At 43.1% G+C, this 12,694-nt stretch overlaps 1 protein-coding gene across 3 annotated transcripts in view; it reads right to left on the minus strand.

The window, feature by feature from the left end:
* Positions 1 to 5,876, minus strand: part of WDR37 (WD repeat domain 37) — a 65,934-nt gene extending 60,058 nt beyond the window's left edge. For 2 of the 3 annotated variants that reach the window (XM_086715064.1, XM_086715063.1), the window contains exon 1: positions 5,697 to 5,876. The gene's annotated coding sequence lies outside the window, so the exon portion shown is untranslated. Of the gene's footprint in view, positions 1 to 5,178; positions 5,475 to 5,696 lie in introns of those variants that run through there. The other variant, XM_086715066.1, reaches the window with a different exon arrangement.
* Positions 5,877 to 12,694: the final 6,818 nt, after the last annotated feature.

Genomic DNA, 12,694 nt, shown 5'->3' on the forward strand with positions numbered 1-12,694 from the left:
CGTAGAGAGGGGTCAAGAACAGCCTTCATTTCTGAGGTAAGAAGCAGGTGAAACAAGTATCAGATTATTGAGACGAGGAAGCAACAAGGAGAAGAAATCAAGACCTAAATATGGAACATTTTCTGTTTGCAAAAATTGCCTTTGAAATATTTAGAACACAAAGGAGGAAGGAGGTACTTAAGTCTGGGGATGAGAACTGGCCTGCATTTATAAATCTGGGAGAGGTCTACACTGAAAGTAAAAATGGGCATTTGGACCCCATCGGGCCTCCAGACCCAACGCCTTACCAAGCATCACTTTTTTAACAAGAAGGAAAAAAAAGAGTTTACAATGAACACTACTGAGAGAGATAAAAAACACAAATTGAACTGGCACTCCCTTAAATGCCATACAGAAAAATTATTTCTGACTGAAAAATTAAAAACAAATTTTTCAGGGGCGCCTGGGTGGCTCAGTTGGTTGTGCATCCGACTTCGGCTCAGGTCACAATCTCTTGGTTTGTGAGTTTGAGCCCCACGTCGGGCTCTGTGCTAATAGCTTGGAGCCTGGAGCCTGCTTCGCAGTCTGTGTCTCCCTCTCTCTCTACCACCCCTCCCCTGCTTGTGCTGTCTTCCTCTGTCTCTCAAAAATGGTTAAAAAAAAAAAAAAAAATTTTTTTTTAAACAAATTTTTCAAATGTTTATTTTTAAGAAAGAGAGATGGAGGAAGGGAGGGAGGGAGGGAGGGAGGGAGAGAGAATGAGAATGAGCGGGGGAAGGGCAGAAAGAGAGGAAGACACAGAACCCGAAGCAGGCTCCAGGCTCTGAGCTGTCAGCACTGAGCCCAACACAGGGCTTGAACCTGCGAACCGTGAGATCATGACCTGAGCCAAAGTTGGATGCTTAACCAAATGAGCCATCCAGGTACCTGAAAGAATAAAATTTTTAATGAAATTTAGGTTTGAAAATTTGAGAAATTAGAGATAGTTGAAATAAAGACGTAAACAAAAGTAACGGCAGAACCTGTATAGGCAGATTTTATATACACAAAGATTACACTGATGATAAATTTCACAAATTTGAATATAACAAAATTAAACTGTTAAACAAGTCACATGATCCCACTTAAGAGTATTTCAGTAATTTATTATATTTTTTTTTTTTAATTTTTTTTTTCAACGTTTATTTATCTTTGGGACAGAGAGAGACAGAGCATGAACGGGGGAGGGGCAGAGAGAGAGGGAGACACAGAATCGGAAACAGGCTCCAGGCTCTGAGCCATCAGCCCAGATGCTTGACGCGGGGCTCGAACTCACGGACCGCGAGATCGTGACCTGGCTGAAGTCGGACGCCCAACCGACTGTGCCACCCAGGCGCCCCAATTTATTATTTTTTTTAAGTTTTATTTAAGTAATCTCTACACCCCACGTTGAGCTTGAACTCAGGACCCCAAGATCAAGACTCACAAGCCCTTCCGACTGAGCCAGCCAGGCACCTCTCAGTAATTTTTCTTAATGGAAACATTTAGGAATTAGTTAACTGTACCATCTACAAAAAAAAATTGGCCAAGAAATCAAACTGACTTAATGGAATCTTACTCAGAAAATATATTCTTCATAGAAATATAGGGAGACAGAATTGTTTTTCAGTGATTACACATTAAATTAATAACCTCATTAAGCATCTCACCTGGTATTTTGTAAGTCACATTTTGTAAAGGAAGAAAAGTATCAAACCCCTGTGAAATCGGTCCTGAGAGAGCCTCAGAGAAATAAGATTTTATCTTTACGCATTTCAATCAAGTAAATAAAACAGTAAAGGGTTTTTCTTTCCTCTCTGAAAACCTGAATCAGTGGAATCATTCTGATAAGTATATGCTGGAAAGTTAATGCATTTCAAAGATTCTACAAGTTGGTTATAGACATGCAAAAGCTGCAAGATCAAGCTTCCTTTCACCTCAAAGTTGTAGGTGTTCTGGTTTTTGGGTTTTTTCTTGGTTTTTTTTTGTTTTTTTTTTTTTAATGATATCTACACCAAACGTGAGGCTTGAACTCATGACCCTGAGATCAGAAGTCACATGCTCTACACACTGAGCTGGATGGGCACCCCTCAAAGTCGTAGGTTCTGAATCAATGATTTTCTCTCTCAAGTGTCATACCACTGGCTTTCCAACTCTGTACTCTCAGCAGGAAATAAGCAGTCTTCTATTCAACTAACTTAAAAGTCTTCACCCTCTGCCTTTCACTGGAGCTTTAACCTCCCTCCTCCCCACGTGGTGTTGTTCTGGGCTCTGCTTGCTTCTGTCACTTCACCAAGTAGTCCATATCCTGGTAATCTTTTCACACATATCAATTTCCAACCAACTATATACACTTCAAACAATTATAAACCACAAATGCGGAACAGGCTTTGGCTCTCCAAAACCTGGCATCGAATGGAGATTTCTCACCCTGAGCAATGTTTATCCCTTAGTAACTTTCAAAGCTTTGTGAGAAGCCATCTCGAAGGGTAGTGCTAGTCACGGTGTTATCAGCACCCAGATTACCCGGCCGATTCAGATTCGGCCTCTTCCGCTCACTTCCACAGCCACATCCACCAGGCTCCCAGCCAGAACTGCACTGGTAGGTTCCTCCAGTCCTTCTAGCTTCTTTTAAGTCTCTTCTCTTTTCCCATTGATAATCTTCCCATCACAATTTTCTCCCTGAACCTTCTCTAAAATCTGCTCTCGTCCTCTTCATTCACATCCTCCACCTCCTCCAGCAGTCTTCGCTGGTGCCAACACCCCTTCCTTCCGCACCAGACCCTCCTGGAGGAGAACACGGCCCAGTCTGGCTCGGGGACCAAAGTATGTATTGTCTTCACCTCAGCATAAGTCAGTATTAGTATCAACTTTATAGAAATGCTTGAAAAGTTTAAGGATTTTTCAGGTTGAGATCATGGAGAGAGAGGCAAGGAAGCTGCAGGTGTTTGAAAAAGGAATATTGAAGTGATATAGCATGGAATCCAAGCTAGACAAGGCGAGCTAGACAAGGAAGGAAGTGCAGATGGAAAGTACTGGAGAGACACTGGTAACAGATGGAAAACTACCACAAAGGTTTGGTGTGAGGCTCACATGGATCGGTAAAAACAGCCACTAATGTCCAACATCCCTGAGGTACGGTTCCCAACTATTTAATAGGCCAAACACTTTATTGAAGTAGTCATAGAACTCTGGGAGGGGCAGAGAAAGGAGAAAAAAAAAAAAAAACTGTAAATGAGAAAAAAATTTCTTCACTCAAAATTATCTGTTATAATCAACGTTAAAAGTAATGTCGTTTTACCTAAATACAAACAAAAACAAAAGCCTGAAATTCCAAAAGATAATTACTTTTCTTCAAAATATTCACATTAACCATTATTAAAGGGCAGACCACATTAACAAGGCTCACGAAAAAAAAAATCCTACTTCTTCAAGCATGGGGCATGAACTCACGACCCAGAGATTAAGAGTCACCCTCTCTACCAACTAACTGAACCAGCCAGGTGCCCTAATCCTCCTAGTTTTTGAAACATTTTTTTCAAGGAAGTATGAATAGTTCCCTCCGAAACTCCAACCTCCCTGTCCCACCATCCAAATACACATATTTAATATAAACTCTCCTGCCCTTGTCACATGCTGTCACATGCATATTACCCCATTTACAAAACATTACTCACAACTGTATACACATCCAGTGGGACTTTTAAACATTTTCTTTTAGCAAGAAAAGAACACTTGAGTAGTTAATTTCATGAATGCTAATCATATGCAAAAGAATGGTCAAAAAATGTAATCTCTATGTGGCACTTAAAAGTATAAAACGCGAGGGGCACCTGGGTGGCTCAGTCAGTTAAAGTGTCCGACTCTTGATTTCATCTCAGGTCCTGATCCCGGGGTCGTGGGATCCAGCCCTGCAATGGGCTTCACGCTGGGTGTGGAACCTGCTAAAGATTTTTTCTTTCCTTGTTTTCTTTTCTTTCTTTCTTTCTTTCTTTTTTTCTTTCTTTCTCTTTCTCTCTCTCTCTCTCTCTCTCTCTTTCTTTCCCTGCTAAAGATTTTTTCTTTTCTTCCTTCCTTCCTTTTCTCTCTCTCCCCGCCCCCCCTTTGCCCCCTCCCCTGCTTGTGTGCGTTCTCTCTCCAAAAAAAAATAAAATAAAATAGGCATGTCTTTTAAAAAAAATAAAAACAAGAAAGTGAAAGTGTAAAATGTGACTGAATTTCCCCAAGAAGCTCAATAAAGTTCCTGACATTTTATGGTTCAAGCCCTGTGACCTGCATTCCTCGCGGGACGAAACACCAAACCCAACTGCTGAGCAGTAGCTACGCAGAGGGGAAACCCCAAAAACCGGTCGTCGTTCTCAACCTGCCTAAACTGTTTTGCCATTGATCTAGATGAAGGCTCGGAATACATGCTTTCACTTCTGTGAAAGACACTGAACTCGGGGACATCACTGACCGGAAAATAACCGCCAAGGTTTTTCAAGAGCAAGTGCAAAACAAATGAACGGGCTAACAGAGCTACCCCGACACAAAGTGCCAGAAGAGACTGAGAGGAGAGGAAGAAGCGTAGTGCGGGGGGCTCCGCGAGAACGCGTGGCACACGTACACACAGCATGACCTTCTCAATAACAAACCGAAGCTAGGAAATGTCGCACAGCGGGTGTTTAATGTGGCCGGGGTCCGCTACTCCCCGTGTCCTTGGGCACTACTCCCCCTCGGCCGGACCCCGTCTAGGCACCGCGTTCGAGCTGCACTAGGAATCCGGACACCAGCACTCGCTCGCAAGGAACCCATGCCAGCGAGAGGGGTGTGCGGAGGAAGGGGACCCCCCTCGACGCCGCTTTATTCCTGGGACACTCCAAAGGTCACAACCTAGAGGCCGCTGGAACGGGAATAAAGGAAACTTCCCAACAAGCCTCTCTCCTAGGACGAGGCCGGACCTCCGGCCTCTCAGCTCCTGCCGACGGCGGAGCCGAGGGGAGACCGAGGGGGACGCCCGGGGTCCCTGGAACGGACCGACCCCAGCCCTCGCCCCGCAACAGGGCGCGCGGGCTCGGGAGGAGTCGGCGGGGGCGCAGGGCGGCCAGGCCCCACCCGCACGCCCCCAACCCCGCTCGGAGACCGCGGCCCGCCTGCACCGGGGCCATAGTCCCGGGAGGAAAATGACCTCCCGGAACTCACCTGTCCTGCCGCTGCCGAGCCCGCCGACCCCCAATGACAACCGGGCCGTGTGTTACCGCCCGTCCGGTCTCAACCTCGCGGCACTCGACACACGCTGGGAGACGCTGGACACCAAGTCTCCGCCCTGACGCGGCCCCGCGACCCGGCACCCTGACGCCCCGCACTTCCGGCACCGCCGGAAGCTCCGGCCTCGCCTCGCGCCCAGGCCGCCGGAAGTCCCAACACGGCCTCCGCCCTGCGCCGGAAGTCCCGTCCGCGGCCGGCGCCTCGGCCCGGGCCGCCGGAAGTCCCTCCCCTCCCTCTGCTCGCGCCGGAAGTCCCGCGTCCGCCCGCGCTGCCGGGGCCGGGGCGCGTGGGGATCCCAGGTCAGCGGGGACGCGGGGGCGCGGCTTGGCCACCGGGACTGCGTGCCCGGGCCCCGCGGGGCCGGTGCGCGCCTGGAGGCGCGGCCCGAGGGTCCTAGCCGCGGCCGGGGAGGCGCCGGCAGGGCGCACAACGGCACGGCCCACGGTACTCACGGCGGCGGGCTCCCGTGGGGGTCCCGGGCCCCCACAGGTTCGCATCCATCGGCTCGGGCCGTGGGGGGGGCTGGCGGCCGTCCAGCCCCGCGTGCTCCCCGCGGCCCCACGGTTCCTCGCGCGGCTCTTCCCCGCGCAGCCGAGACGCAGGAGGCTGCTGGTCCGCGCGGGCGCCCGGTGGAGGTAGAACTATTAATATTGCAGCTCATCTGCAGAGGATGACTCATCCGCTTTCCTTTCTGAAATATTTGTTCGCCATTGGCTAAAAAGAAAAAACAAAATCAGCTGCTCACTGCAAAAGGTGGGACTTTGTCGTCTCTGGTCTAGGCTGGAAAAGGGACAGAAGACTGGAGTCCTTAGGCGGGTGACCATCCTCTGCTCTACAAACAGCTCTACCTAGGCGTTGAAAGCTTACCTGGATTAAATCAGAAGTGTGGAAACATTTTCCATATATGTGGGTCAACATTCTTGCTCTTTCCTTTAAACACAAAAGCTCACCATTCAAATTCAAGAAGCCCTGATGAGAATGTTGCACCAGAAACAAATTTAACGTATTTGGAGATCCAAGTAACCACAAATTATGTAGAATAAATCCTGAAGTTATTTATGCATTAAGTGTAGCAAAAGCTTAGCCCTAAGAAAGAATTCTGTAAGAAACTAAGTGTTTCAAACTTTTGGAGGTTGTGGCAAACATTTAACAGGGAAGAGAGATTTTCCTCTACTCTGCAGGGTTCTTCTGGCTGGTCAAAGAATTCAACTGACATGAGACAGATTAGCAGGAAAATATAAAATTTAATTAGTAATGATTTATTAATTCACGAGGAATTCACGTAAACATGAGAGCTTCTAAAGACAGGGAAAATGAGATTCCTATGTCATCCTGAAACCAAGAAGGGGTAGGGGCCTGGGACTTCAAAGGGAAGAAAGCAATGTTTGCTGAGCCATCCGGAAACAATGGAACAGAGAGGACTTTGATTAGTTTGCTAGTTTCCTCCCTGGCCACCATAGCTAGGTCATATTCTACAGTAACTTGTGTGGTGATAGCTTCTTTCCTGGAGCAGGTCTTCTGTCTTAAATCTTTTAGGCAGTTTGGGAGAAGGGGAAAGCTGTCAGAGTTTCTGAGTCTTTTCATCTTTGCTTGTTTACAGCTCAAAATAATCGTCATGCCTAAGTGGCACATCTTGGAGTGGCAAATTTTGGTTCCCTACATAGTCAGATAACAATTTTATTTAGCATCTAATATGCAGAAGGCATTCTCCTGGGCATAGCAGCAGATAGAAAAGCTTTATGAACAAAACCATCTCCAGAGAACTCACATGCTTATATGCAGTTTTACTTTGCACAGCATCTAGTTTGGATGAAGCCTAGGATGTTGTCAATTGAGGTAATTTTTTTCTTTGATATATTTATATCAAAGATATATATATTTCTTTGATATATTTTTTCTTTGATATATTCCATAAAAGTCACTATATCTAAATGAGTGCATCGATGAGGTGTCACAAAACTAACGATGGAAAGGAGTCAACACTTTGAGGTCCTACTGTGCGCCAGGCACTTCGCATGTGTGATAATTTATTTAATCCTCAAAACAGTAAAATAAAAATTATCCTAACTTGAATTCTAAGTAAGCATGAAAATGTTAAAATTACTTGTCACAGGTCAAAAAGCTAGTATTCAGTGGAACAAAGATTAGGTTAAAATCCAGGTCCACATCAGAGCTCACGTTTCTACCATATATTCCTCTGATGAGGCTACTCTAACAAAATACCACAAACTAGGTGGCTTAAACAATAGAAATTTATTGTCTCAGGTCTGGAGGCTCGAAGTCCAAGATCAAGGTGTTGTCAGGGTCGTTTCCTTCTGAGAGCTGTGAGAGAGTCTATGCCTCTCCTAGCTTCTGGTGGTTCGCCAGCAATCTGGCGTCCCTTGGCTTGTGGCAGCCGTAACCGCAGTCCTCACCTGGCATTCTCCCTGTGTGAGGATCTGTCTCCTCAATGGGCGTTCTTTATCTACAGTCATATTAGATTAAGGGGTCCCTCTGCCGCCACCATGACTTCACCTTGATGAATTATATTTTTAACAACCCTTTTTCCAAATATGACATTCTTAGGTTCTGGGAGTTAGAACTTCCAACATAATGCATTTGGGGATTTGGGATACAATTCGGCCCATAACACACTGCCTCCTGAAATAAATTCTCCATGTAATTAAAAACAAACACACACAAAGCTAGTCTAAATTGTAGAAGGTTGTGACTGCAATCCTGGTATCCAATTACACAGTCCAATTACAGCAGAAACTGTAGGAAGTACCCTTCCCATAAACCAAGTTTCTGCCTTCTCACCAGCCCACCCATGCAAGATGCACATGATTTACCCCCATCAGGAGAGAGCTGAAAAGGGGCACCTGGGTGGCTCAGTTAAGCATCAGATTCTTGATCTCAGCTCAGGTCTTGATCTCAGGGTCATGAGTCCAAGCCCTGTGTTAGGCTCTGTGCTGAGTGTGAAGCCTACTTAAAAAAAAAAAAAAAAAAAAAGAGAGAGCTGAATTTAATAAAATTCAATATAAGCATGGTTTGATAAGGTTGATAAGATTTGTTGGGTGTTAGACCATGTGTTTAATCCTCGATTATTTTATTTGTGCCTCAAACACCTAGGTGTTTATGTTATACTGTATGAGCTAGTTGAGTAATGTTACTTCATAATCATTACCAAATTGTTTCCTATATGTGTGTTACATGTGATATATATAATATTTTTTTATTGAGGAACACCATATTTAGCACTTCATTCAGATTTCTGCTCAAACATCACCACCTTGGGGATGTTTTCCTTATTTATTTTTAGATAGTTATTGTCCATCCCTTAACCGTACTTTATTTTTCTTTATGGTACTTATCACCTCTTGACATTATTTGTGTGTTTGTTTACTGTTTCCCCTACTCGAATGTAAATCCTAAAAGCAGTCATTTTTTTCTATCTTGTTCACTGTTACAGTCCCATGACTTGGAAAAGTGCTTGGGACATAGTATGCGCGCACGCGCGCGCGCACACACACACGAAGTTTGCTAAAGGGTATTCTCCTAAATATATAGACTCCTCAATGGCAGAGGTCAAGTTTTCTAATTCCTTTTATCTATCAGATGCATGCAGTTCTGTACAAGAAAAAGGAGAAAACCATGATCAGCTGGAATATAATCACCTGAACAACTACTCAGTCCCTTCCTCCTACCCATACCTGCCCTCATTAGGATAGGAGGAAAGTTAATTCACGGTTCGTGGACCAAATGGTCCAGTCCACACCATGGAACTTCACCAGTACTGTTTTCCTGACCCAAGTCACCTGTCCCTCATCCATGACACTGTAAACAGGTACTGACCTGTTTCTCACTTCAAAACCTTAGTCTCTATATCAGGTCTCACCCAGTACATACTTGCCATATTTTCTCTACCTGAATAGAGCTTGTTACCTTGTGTGCTGTCCATGTGCTAAATGAAAAGGAACAGTTGTTCCAATCTCACAGTGAGTGTATTTTTGGTCTTCCAGCTGTTTTTAGGAATATGTTTGGTTCAAGTCAAGAAAGGTTTTCATGGGTTTTTTGTTTTTCAATTTGTACGTAATCTCTACACCCGATGTGGGGCTTGAACTTAGCACCCCAAGATCAAGAGTTACACAGTCCATCCACTGACTGAGCCAGCCAGGCACCACAGTTCTCATGGGTTTGAATAAAACAAATCGGCATTGTTCTCATCATGAAACCCAGATTCTTACAAAGTGAGGGAATTATTTGGGGTAAAAAATGTTAGGAAACTCTACTTAATGAACAACCGAACATGTACTATAAACCTGTTCCAAATGAGGTTAGAAAACTCTGTTGATCAAAAGTACATATAAATGAACAAATATCGTGAGTGGCTCTGTACCAGTCTCCAAGTCACATAGCTGATGTCCTTTTTTTCTTTATCAATACCACGTAATTTGTAACCCAAGAGCATTCACATTATTAAAATAGCAGTGCCCAGCCATTGGCTGAGGCATTGTTATTCATGGGAAGAGGAACTCCAATATATTTAGCAAAGCAGCCAAAGGTAATAGAGCAAGACGCTGAGCTCTCTTTTTGTTAATATTAACTATGCAAGAAACCCAATACTCAAACAGCTCTGCAGTGAACTTTGCTAAAAGTCAGAACTTAAAACCAAACAACTATATGATCTGAATAGATAGGCCTAAACACTTCCAATGTAATATGGGCTCCCTTTGTTGTATGTTTTGAATTCTGCATCTCTTCGTGTCTATCAAGCTTATATGTAAAGATCCCCTGATAGGGACATGATTGCCCCCAGTATGATGTCATTACTTTGCATAACTTGACATTTTCAAAGTGAAAGTGATGGAATGCAAATACTGTGGTATGTTAGTAAGTCTGGAGTGTTTGGTCACATCATTCATCGCGTTATAAAAGGGAGCCAAAAAAAAAAAAAAAAAGTACATCATCTCTGAACTTCAGTTTCTTCATACAAGTAAGGATAACATCCTGTAGACTTTCTTAAGGATAAAGTGAAGTAATAGACATAAAAAGCACATAGCAGGGTGTCTAATGCAAATCTCCACTAGAAGGGAACATAAAGACCATCTAACCTTCAATCACAGATAAAGGTGAGAAGGCCAGAGGTTCTAGTACAGCGTTACTCAGCAGCAAGCAGCGAAGCCCAGGTAGGGACTGAGGTCGTCCAAGATCAGGGGGCTTCCAATGCACCTGCAGTTGTCATTCAGTGGGCCATGGACTCCTGTGGCTCCCCAAACCCTTCCAGGCTCCATTAGGGCACAATGAATTTCTGCCTCGTACTAGGATGTGAATTGCCTTTTTCACCCTCATGCTCTCCTGAGCACACAGCAGAGTTTTCCTAGAGACTATATGATGTGTGGTGACATCATTCTCTAAGGCTAATGGAATGTGTGCTTGTGCATTATTATGTCTGCTAGGACTTTCTAAGGTAGTAGACGTAGGGCTATGGTTCTCAAAGTGTGGCTCACGGATCCCCGGGGATTTCCAAGACTTTTAAGAAGTCACAGACTTATTATTTTCATAATAATACTAAAAGTTACCATTTACCAGTCATAGACTTCTTATTATTATTTTCATAATAACACTAAAAGTTATTTGCCATTTTCACTGTGTTGATATTTACACTGATGATGGTGCAAAAGCAAGCTTTGGGGGAGGGATGGGAGATAAAACTAGTACCTTGTCACTTACCAAGACCATGCCACCAAACAGTACTAGTAGTCCCTGTATTCTTCATCACCATGCACATGCAGTAAAAAAACAATTGCACTTACCAATGTCCCTGATGAAGCAGTAAAAAATATTAATTTTAATAATCTGAACTCTTCAGTATTTATCTAATACTCTATGTAACAAAACAGGGAGTACACATAAAGCACTTTTGCTACATCCTGAATTACAATAGTTGTCTTGAGGAAAAGCTCCTCTGAGAATGGGTTGCAGGCTGAACTTTTTTCATAGAACCCTATTTTTACCGGGAAGAATGAGTAACATTAAGGTTACTAAAGCCAGGGTATTTGGCAGACATTTTGTTTCCTTTTTTTTTTTTACTTTTTTTACTCTTTATTTATTTTTGAGAGAGAGAGAGAGACACAAAGAGCGAGCACAAGTAGGGGAGGAACAGAGAGAGAGGGAGACACAGAATCCAAAGCAGGTTCCAGGCCCTGAGTTGTCAGCACAGAGCCCAATGCAGGGTTTGAACTCAGGAACTGCGAGCTCATGACCTGAGCTGCAGTCAGACGCTTAACCAACTGAGCCACCCAGGTGCCCCCTCTGCAGACATTTTCTAAAAAAAAAACAACAAAACAAAACTAAGTGAACTTGTCACTACAAAGAAAATAACTGATAATATTTTTTTTTGCCAAAAACAGATTTGAATAATCATGCTAAAATTCAACTTAAAAAAAAAAACATGTATCTGCCACCAAGGGCTTGACAGCTTCCCAATGCTTAAAGACTTTTCTGATGAAATTGGTGATGATATTAACCAAGGTGATTGGTATGGAATAATGAAATGTGTCAACATTTGTAAGATCTGCTTAATTCAGTGAAGCAACATTTTCCAAGTGGCCCGATATTACAAAATTATGCATGGGAAAATATACATTCAAGTTTCAGTCAAAAGCAACAATGTTAATGTAGCAGAATATAAAATGTTCACTAATGTGGTTTCAGATTCCAAAGAACAAATATCCTTTAAAAAAACCACTACTTGTGGTGTTTTGGTGTATTATCAAAAAAGAACAACCATGATCATCTGAAAAGGTTAATAAAATACTTCCCAATTTTCCAGTATTATCTGTGTGAGGCAAGATTTTCTTTATATACTTCAGCCAATGCAATATGTAACAGCTGTCTCCTATTGTCAGACATCAAAGAGATTTGCAAAAATGTAAACAAAATCTCCCACAAACCTCTTCTGACATTTTTGTTTGGAAAACATAATTATTTTTTATTAAAATGTTATTTGTCTGTATGTGTTATATTTGTCATTAAGTGAATTAACAAATATTTAAATGAATTAAACATTTTAATATATGTTTTAATATTTCTACGATAGTAAATACAGATAGATACAAACAGTAAGGGAAAGCTCTTTAAGTTTCTCAGTAAATTTTAAGACTATAAAAGGTCCTGAGACCAAAAAGTTTAAGGACTCCTGCACTGCAGTTTGCTTAGCAGTAATTATTTCATTAAAAATCTTTCCGTATTTCAATAAAAATTATTTTAAATTTCACAGGCAGAGAGGAAGGAACCTCAGCTACGTAGACATTTTATAATTATTTTAAAATGGAAAATAATTTCACATGTAATCTGAATTATGATACTCCTGGGGTGCCTGAGTGGCTCAGCCTGTTGAGTATCTGATTCTTGATTTTGGGTCAGGTCGTGAACCCAGGGTCGTGGAATCGAGCCGCGCCTTGTGCTC

This window comes from Puma concolor, chromosome B4 (genome assembly GCF_028749965.1).
Source record: "Puma concolor isolate L17-30 chromosome B4, mPumCon1.1.hap2, whole genome shotgun sequence".
In the NCBI taxonomy this organism is placed as follows: Eukaryota; Metazoa; Chordata; class Mammalia; order Carnivora; family Felidae; genus Puma; species Puma concolor.